Genomic DNA, 8,902 nt, shown 5'->3' on the forward strand with positions numbered 1-8,902 from the left:
GCCCTGGTCTTTGTCCTTGTGGGCAAAGCCCAGCTAGGTGCAGGCGCAGGAGGAGAGAGAGAGAGGAGAGCGGAAAGTGCTTCCGGGTCTCAAGGAAGAAAGCAAGCACCGCGGGCAGGCCACGTGTACCTGCTCCCAGCCAAGAGGCCAAGGAGGCAGAGAGAGAGAGAGCGAGAGAGAGAGGGAGCGGATAGCGCTTCCGAGTCTCAAGGAAGAAAGCAAGCACCGCGGGCAGGCCACGTGTACCTGCTCCCAGCCAAGAGGCCAAGGAGGCAGAGAGGGAGAGGGAGAGAGAGAGAGAGCGAGAGAGAGAGAGGGAGCGGATAGCGCTTCCGAGTCTCGAGGTGGAAAGCAAGCACCGCGGGCAGGCCACGTGTACCTACTCCCAGCCAAGAGGCCAAGAAAGCAGAGAGAGAGAGAGAGCGAGAGAGAGAGGGAGCAGATAGCGCTTCCGAGTCTCGAGGAAGAAAGCAAGCACCGCGGGCAGGCCACATGTACCCACTTCCAGCCAAGAGGCCAAGGAGGCGGAGCAAGAGAAAGGGGGAGGGGAGAGGAGAGAGCAGAGAGAGAGAACGTTGCTGCCAGATCCCACCCAGCTCAGCTGCTGCTTGGCCTTAACCCCCTAGGCTCAACCTTCTACAGTTCTTTCCTTCTACAGTTTACAAACCAAGCACTAGCTTTATTCATTAACAACCACACAAAACCAAACACAGGATATACATGCACATGAGGAGACTGACGGAACACGTACATATCTTTAGGGTGGTAATTACTTAACAACACGCTATACTCTTATAAGACTACACAGGGCACTAGAACTACTAGGACATTATTTACACAGGTAGGGTCAGCCACTGGTCATCGTGCTGACCCTCAGACTCTCCCCGGCTACCACTCCCAGCATGCCCAGCGGTACTACGAGCGCCTAGGGGCGCTTCCTCCTCACCACCAGGCGAGGGCGTTACAATATCTTCTGTATCGCATTAAAATTGGAACATTTTTTACAAATAAAAATCAACCTATTTTCTAACTGCTTTATCCAGGACAGATAACAGTTTCACCAATACTATGTGGTAACATTTTTTACGATTTTGACAAACTTCAGAGTGCTTCGACTGATGCTTAATGTATTAATGCGTACTGTGGTAAGAGCATAGAACACCTTTCTCCCTTTGCTTTATAGTCAGAAGGAACATGTAAAAACTTTTCCAAAATAACCACAGTATGCAAGTGAATGAAAGACTTTGATGCTTAAAATGTTTATGAAGAAAGTAGAATACTGTAGTGTATTTTTATTTAAATTACCAATACCAGCCCTATACAGTTTACATAATATATATATATTCCTAAATTAATATCGTTTATGACCTTCAGACACGTTATGCTCCTCTTCTTTTTATGCTCAGCTACTAAAATTTCCCTATTAACATTCAATATTAAACAGATTTAAACATTCGTGGTAAAGAGATTAAATGAAGCAATCATTTCACTAACAACCAATCAAACACAGATCTCCAGGTTGATAGGCACGCACCAAATGCATTGTACCAAAACACGACTTAGAAACACTGCAGAAACAGACAGGCTAAAATGTTTCCAAAATAATCCCAAGTGAATGAAAGAAAGTGGAATATGGTAATACTTTCAGCTATTTAAATATATTATATTTTGATCCTTAAATTAATATCGTTATTCATTTCTTTAGATACAAGATTCCATATTATATTCCCCATGTTATATATTCCCCATATTATATGCATCCACCTGCTTAATCTCTATCCATGCCTTTTAGCACAAGGCTGAAAGACCATCCTGCATCAGTGCCAACCTAAAAAGTTTACTATCTCTGCCATGCCTGGAACCCACTCCCGCACCCCCCTGGTTCTCAGAGACTGGCCAGAACAGCACTACCTGCTCCATGAACAATACATGGCTTTATTACAGAAAAACAACTTGACTTTCTGTCCCTAACCGAAACCTGGCAAAGACAGACCTGCCGTTCAACCAACTAGTCCCTCCAGGGTACTGGTTGTTTGACCTCCCTCATCTTTTAGGCAGAAGTGGAGGCATAATTGTTATTTATAATCTTCTTTACTGTTCAAGTCCTGTTACTGTACCTCTTCCCTCTTTTGAAAGCCTTGCTTTAAATGTCTCTGTTCCCCACTCTTCTGTCATTGACACAGTTTATAGACCACCCAAACCTAATGAAGCCTTTTTAGGTGAGTTTGCTGATTTACTTTCATTTTTATGCCTCAGATTTAAGAGGATCCTTATGCTTGCGGAATTAAATATACATATTGATTCACAGTCTTCCAGTTTAGTTAAAGATTTTCTAGCTCCATTGGGATGCTTTGATCTAACCCAGTTTGTTCATAGCCCAACACATAACAAAGTACACACCCTTGATTTAATCAATTCAAATGACTTTTTTATTTCTCTTCTCTTGAACTAGGCTATCACTTAGCTATTCTTTTCAATCTGGAATTACTTGTTTTAACACTTCCCCCCCATGCTCTGTGAGTTTTCGCAACTGGCGATCAGTTGATCAACCCAGGTTCACGTATTCTGTTCTATTGTAGCGGGTTGTAACGGATGCTGTTATTTCATATCATTTTCACTGGGGTGTTATTTTGTTCTATTTGTTTATCTACCCATAGAGTGTACATTCAGTTCAATAGGTAATTTATTACTTATGTCTGTGAAACACAGTGAGAGGGACCTCCCATTGCCTTTCCTCATTTGCACTAAAAGACACTGCTGAGGAAACAATGAGTTGAGAGACTGATAATTTAATAATTTCCCTCTTCAGGTAAAACATGTATAAAATACAATTGTTATTTGTGGAAAATAGTTATCCATTATTTGTTATTATGACAAAAGTATTTTCTGGTCTTATTTGAGTGTATTTGTTAAGTTATATTGAGTTATTAAAACAAAGTTAGTAGCGCAAATCCTCGTGGTTAGCATAAAGGCCATGTGTTTGGTACATTAAATATGAATGTTTTTGTGATTAGAGAGTTAGTTCATGTTCAGTAATAGCCTTAGTTTTATCTAAAGGTTTTCTATATTTGTGAGTGCTTTTTTATATTAATAAGCAAAGTACTAATGCATTTGTATTGCCAGCAAACATTACGTTTTTAAAGAAATACTGACATGGTCTCACGATATCACCAATTTGACTATTTTAGTGTTTCATTTTTTGTTTACTGAAATGTGTAATATACTAAGGAGAATAATAATAATAATTATTATTATACTTGCTTACGCTTATATAGTGCTTTTCTGGACACTCCGCTCAAAGCGCTTTACAGGTAATGGGGACTCCCCTCCAACACCACCAATGTGCAGCATCCACCTAGATGATGAGACGGCAGCCATAGTGCGCCAGAACACTCACCGCACATCAGCTATCAGTGGGGAGGAGAGCAGAGTAATGAAGCCAATTCATAGAGGGGGATTATTAGGAGGTCATGATTGGTAAGGGCCAAAGGGAAATTTGGCCAGGACGCTGGGGTTACACCCCTACACTTTTTGAGAAACACCCTGGTATTTTTAATGACAACAGAGAATCAGGACCTCAGTTTTACGTCTCATCCGAAGGACGGCGCCTGTTTACAGTATAGTGTCCCCGTCTCTATACTGGGGCATTAGGACCCACATGGACTACAGGATGAGCGCCCCCTGCTGGCCCCACTAACACCTCTTCCAGCAGCAACCTTTTCCCAGGAGGTCTCACATCCAGGTACTGACCAGGCTCACTCTTGCTTAGCTTCAGTGGGTTGCAAAGTGATATGGCTGCTGAGAAGAATGAATAAGGCATAATGCAGAATATTTTTTTAATATGTAATTGAAAACATTAAGAAGCATTTTTGTAACTTTCAACTTATTTTCTTTGTGTATAATGTATTACTGTAAACTGTTAATTCTGTATAGATTCACACTAAAAGTCACTGATGAGGAAACAATGAGTTGAGTGACTGATTATTTAATCATTTCCCTCTTCAAGGGCACTACACTATCCTACTTAACATATGTTATCAGGCTTGGAAAGATTACTTGTCTGAATATAAGGATGCAACAGAGTCTGCTAGATCCACCTACTTCTCTCACATCATTGAAAATAAACATACCAACCCTAGACACCTTTTCTCCACAATCAACAGACTTCTAAATCCAAACTGCCCCACCACATTACCTGCCTCATCGCAACTTTGCAACATATTTTTAGATTTCTTTAACTCCAAGATCGACAAGATCGATCTTTTTGAAGAAGTTTTTGATTTTTTTTGTTTTTGAAGAAAGTGGAATACTGTTGTGTATTCTTTTTTAATTTTAGCTACCACTACCAGCCAACAGTATGCATAATATATTTATATTCCTAAATTAATATTGTTCATGAGGACATGATGTTCAGGGACATTATACTCCTGTTATTTTTATGCTCAGCTACCAAAAGTTCCCTTTAGTTGTAAAATTCTATATTATTATTCCATATTAAGTGGATTTAAACATGAACAATAGAGAGATTAAATTAAGCATTTCACTAACATCTAATGCACCACAAGCCAAATGCATAGTGCTGGATCCACGCACCCGCACTCTAGTGCGTCTTGTGGACTTGGTTCTTGCACTCAATGCCTTCGCATTTAATACACCTAATGACCAGCTAGAGCACTTCCTGCATCAATTCACTAACTCTCACCCTTCCCTCAAATATACAGTTAACGTATCTTCCACCACTCTTCCGTTTCTAGACATAAACTTATCTGTAACCATCCACGACTCTCATCCTCTATTACAAACCCACAGATTCACACAGCTATCTCCTATACAGCTCTTTTCATCCCACTCACACCAAAAATGCTCTCCCTTTTTCACAGTTCCTCAGGCTACACCGACTCTGCAGTGACGACATGGATTTCCAGAACAAAGCACTCAAAATGTATTCTTTTCTCACCAACTGAGGATACCCCCACCTATGCCAAAAACAGCCCTTGGATCATCAACTCAACCAGGAACTCCCGGTGTCACAACCGCATTCATTTGGTGCTTCCCTACCACTCTTACACACTTTCTATCCCAGGGAACATTATTAACAACTACTCCATATTACAGGGCAATCCATCCATCAGTACCCTTTTTTCTAACCGCCCTATCATCTCATACCCAATCTATGTAAACATTTGGTTCACAGCTCCCTTGACCACACTCAGCAATCATCCCTACCAGGCACCCTCCCCTGCAACAGAACTCACTGCATCAGTTGCAAATACATATCTAACAACACGCTCATTCAGGGCCCCTCAGGTCTATTCTGGACCACCCAGATGACATCCTGTACGTCCAGCAACCTCATTTACTGTATCTCCTGCAAAAAATATCCAGCTATCTACATTGGGGAAACCGGAAGGAGACTTCCCCAACGCTTCAGAGAACATGTTAGGGCTGTGAAGATTAAAGATTTCTCTAAGTAAGCCAATAGGTTCTCATTTCACCTCAGACGGCCATGATCACACTGATCTCTCTGTCTCTGTTCTTAAAAAAGGGTTTCTCAAGTGCCATGGCAGAAAAAACAACAAAACGAAACTCATCCTGAAAGTAGGTTTACACCATCCCCCTTCTGTCAATGACCAACTTGTTTTCAGTCAATCTTCTCTATTAGTTCAGGTGGGTAGCTACGTCAGCATGCATAGGCTGCAAAGGAACAAGTAATAGGTTTATTCCATGCTGAAAAAAAGAAGAAAGAGAACACAACGTTTCGGCCGTGGAGCCTTCTTCAAGTGTGACAATCTTCTCTATTGTCATGCAGGTTTTGACCTTACACCTTTCTTCATCCCCCTCCGCTTTGCACTTTCTAAGTTGCCTCTCTGCCCTTCCTGCCTCCTCCCCTCTCCCTGCTATTCAATCTTTGCTGTATGCCCTGTCTTTCTCATACCTGAAGAAGGCTTCACGTTAGCTGAAACATTGTGTTTTCTCTCTTCTCTTTTCAGCATGGAATAAACCTATTGCTTGTTCCTTTTCAGACTACACATGCTGATGCAGCTACCCACCTGAACTATATACATAAAAAACTGAACTAATTTTGGGGAAGTTCACAGGACAAAAATTAAAAAATAATAAAATACCATAACAAACTAAAATAATTACATAAAGTAATCATGGCTCAACACACCTGGCGACAACAAGATGCATGTCATTTCCATAAACCTTCTCTTGAATCCCTTTCTAGATCATTAATGGGATGCTATTCTCCAGAGTATCACACATCAAACGTTCTACCAACACTGGTATTCCTGGAAAATTTTGGAATAATTTACCTTTAATTATCCCTTTTCCCACATTCATCCTTCCAACGGTGTTGTCTTTGATTTCTTTCAGATCACAATAACCTCCTCCAGTTAAGTTATTTTATCCGATCACAGTTCTTTCATAAAATACAAACGGGTAACCCCTGCACTACTCTATCCCATCCAAAGATGTGTCTCCTAATAAAATATTTTAAAAAGCAGAGCAGACCCCACACTAAATGTCTTCCCATTACAGATTAAATCTTAACCTTCTGATTTACATAAAATCACATACAATCACATTTTCACACTAAATGAATATTATTCCCCTCTCATTTTTATGACTCTGGAAACATTATTGCTTCTTGCTTTCTTCACTTTCTGTCTTCACCACAACCAGCAGCAGTACTTTTCATTCTCACCTACATCCCTGCCACTCATTTGCTCTCAAGATACAATCACCTATCAACTAAAAAGAAGCAAGATCAATCAGTCAAGTGAAGACCTTTTCATTTATAATTTCAAGCTCAACTCCATCGTCATACCCATATTCTCAGGCAAGTGCAGTACACCCAATACACTCTACATATCTCTTCTCTATAACGTATTCATTGATATCTAATCAAAGTACTGAAAATTTACAAGTAATTGCATTTTACTTGTAAATATTCCTAATTTTGGAAAGCTTGCCCATTATTTTACAAAATGATCATTTCATTAAAATAAATTAGTTTGTTTCAGTTATTCAGTTATTATCTTTTTGTTATGCATAATAATGTTCACCACTCTGTCCAGCAAATGAATAATAAACTTTATTTTATATAGCGTTTTAAACGAATAAGTAATTAGATTGCTCATAAACCTAATCACTTATTCTACATAAACACAGCGTAATTGCTCTCTGAAAATGCTTTTTCTTTTTATTTAGGCTCAGATTTCAACTATAGATCGTATTAATATAAACTTTCTTGGAAAAATGTCTTTTATGTAAACCATGTTTGCTATTAATTAATTTAGGGCTAGAGTATGTTCATTGTCTTCCAATCGAGTCGAGTTGACATTAGAAGCTTGCCACATTTAAAAGAAGCAATTAAACACAGCGGAATTGCTCTCTGAAAATGCTTTTCAACATAAAGCATTACACAAAATCAATACCTCAACACTCTATACTCAACAACAATAATTCACAAATAGCCAGAACATGTAACTCCACATTTCCAAATAAACCTCATTTCCCCGCCCCTTATGCAAAACCAACATCCCTCCCATGTTCTCTCGGCGTTTGTAATCGTTTTTATTTTTAAATAAATTTTATCAAAGTCATGTATTTTAAAAATCTTAAGATTTCTATATTTATGTCTTTATTTAGTGGTTTCATTAGTGACAAAGGCTAAACTTTCTTGGAAAAATGTCTTTTATGTAAACCATGTTTGCTATTAATTCATTTAGGGCTAGAATATGTTCATTGTCTTCCAATGAAAGAAGGGTTCCTTTCGCCATAGTGGAGTTGACATTAGAAGCTTGCCACGCCCGGACTGTTACACCAACGCATTAGCATGTTAAAGCGATTTCATTGAGGAGCCTGCCTTTTTTAACTAGGAAGTACTGTACTTACTGGGTTTTTGAAGGGGGGAGGTGTCTTTTGCTGGAAATCTCGCCCCCTTCTACTTTGAAAATACCTGTGAAACCGTTTTAATTCGTCACAGCCAGCACTCCCGCAGAGAGGGGGGTTGTATTTGCAGTGCATCTGTAATATAGTAGATGGGAAAGCCAGAGCCGACCGCTACGCCGCCAACGTCTTATGCTCTTCGTTAATGTCTAAGCTGGAACACATCATTATATCTCATTTTGTATTTCTTTAAAAAAAAATCGTTTGCCCAGCCTAACAGTATTGTTGTTATTGTTTTTAACCTGTAAAGCGCTTTGAGGAGCCACCTTTAAAGGCGCCATATACAATAAAGTTCATTTTTATTACTATTGTTAATTTGCTGGACAGAGAGGTGAACATTATTTCACAGAAGACAAAGATAGCGATTTACGTTGCATTGTGCATTGTGCTGCTGTAATACAGTTTTAAATAATTAAAAGTCTAAACAGTATCAGCTTTATTTATGGGTTTAAAATAAAGGCGATTTAAACGTGATTTAAATCAATATAAATGTTTATATTGTAACGCATAGGTGACTATTCATTGTTATTAAAATGACTTAAATTCAATCATGTTGTGATATTTAGAAATATACATTTGTTTGGTGCGAGTTAAGTTTTATTTAATCTCTGAGCCATACTGATTCTTATGGAACCCAGTTTCCGCCAGGGAGTAAAAAAAAAACACACTATGGTATTCTCTCCAATGCAGTGCAGTTAAAAACATATCTCTGATGCTGTTCCTAAATGAATATCATTTATGACCATCAGACGCTTTATGCTCCTTTTCTTTTTTCCAGTGGATTGAACAGGGAGAGGCATTTCATGATGTACTTTTCACTGATGAAACAACAGTGGCTCTGGAACAGTTTTCAACCATGTCGTTTTATAAAAAGGAGAGATATGTGAACAAGCAAAACCCAAAACAAACATGTATGCCATACAACGTACGCATTACTGAAGCTAAA

Source organism: Lepisosteus platostomus, chromosome 14 (genome assembly GCF_059453375.1).
Source record: "Lepisosteus platostomus isolate fLepPlt1 chromosome 14, fLepPlt1.hap1, whole genome shotgun sequence".
Lineage (NCBI taxonomy): Eukaryota > Metazoa > Chordata > Actinopteri > Semionotiformes > Lepisosteidae > Lepisosteus > Lepisosteus platostomus.